This window comes from Thalassophryne amazonica, chromosome 5, assembly GCF_902500255.1.
Source record: "Thalassophryne amazonica chromosome 5, fThaAma1.1, whole genome shotgun sequence".
Taxonomy (NCBI): domain Eukaryota; kingdom Metazoa; phylum Chordata; class Actinopteri; order Batrachoidiformes; family Batrachoididae; genus Thalassophryne; species Thalassophryne amazonica.
In genome coordinates, this window is record NC_047107.1 from 5,034,474 (window position 1) to 5,035,486 (window position 1,013).

A 1,013-nucleotide genomic window follows, 5' to 3' on the forward strand; every position below is an offset into this window, starting at 1 on the left:
GATTCACACCTGTTTGTTCGACAAAATTAACGAACTCACTGACTGAATTCCACACTACTATTATTGTGAACACCCCCTTTTCTACTTTTTTGAGACTAATAGCCCAATTTCATAGCCTTAAGAGTGTGCATATCATGAATGCTTGGTCTTGTTGGATTTGTGAGAATCTACTGAATCTACTGGTACCTTGTTTCCCATGTAACAATAAGAAATATACTCAAAACCTGGATTAATCTTTTTAGTCACATAGCACTACTATTATTCTTTTACTGTTCTCCCTGTGCGTTATGTAGCTTAACTCACGTTAGCACAGTTAAACAACAAGCCAAACTCAGGTATTTTCCCTTGAGCCAGGAAATGAGCGTCTTGCTCCTTTATTTTCTCATGACGTGGTGAAATACCAAGAGTGAAACTGTAACAGAAAAAATACAAAAAAGTTCTGAGCAGTACAGCAAGTCGCTATACTAATCAACATTGCATCAGACTATTTTTAGACTATGCATGAGAACCTGCAAGAAGCTAACACTAAGCTAGTCTACCATTACATTAACATGAGTGATAACAACTTCCCAGTCGAATAAACCATCAAACTTTACATTGCACAACCTCACACTAAGTATGCATATTCATTTACACACATTATGAAACTTACAGCCATTGCTTTCTTGAGCGTGAAAAAGTTTAAGACATTCACTGTCTGATCGACCACACATCTCTGCAGCAGCTGCCAATCACAAGCTAACCATGCATCCTGCCCTGACACGTCAAAATGAAGGTCCAGCCCTCTGTAGAATTACTGTATGGGATTTCTCAATGTAAATATGACTATCATTCAATACACCATTAATTACCATTTAAACCATCTTAAATTCTTAAATCCTGCACAGAATCAGGGCAGAAAAATTCTGAACACTACTGTACTAATTGTCCGATAGTTGGCAGCCTGTGATTTAGATCCGGATTTGTGGATCTGTGTCACATTAGCCTCCTTCCAAGATGATGGAAATTTCTAT

At 37.7% G+C, this 1,013-nt stretch overlaps 1 long non-coding RNA gene across 1 annotated transcript; it reads right to left on the reverse strand.

Annotated features, from left to right (window-relative positions):
- Nucleotides 1-331: 331 nt before the first annotated feature.
- LOC117509732 lies at nucleotides 332-812 on the reverse strand. Its single transcript, XR_004560483.1, has 2 exons — nucleotides 653-812; nucleotides 332-412 (listed from the first exon to the last, which is right to left on the reverse strand). It is a non-coding gene; the product is annotated as an uncharacterized LOC117509732 (long non-coding RNA).
- Between the last annotated feature and the right edge of the window lie 201 nt (nucleotides 813-1,013).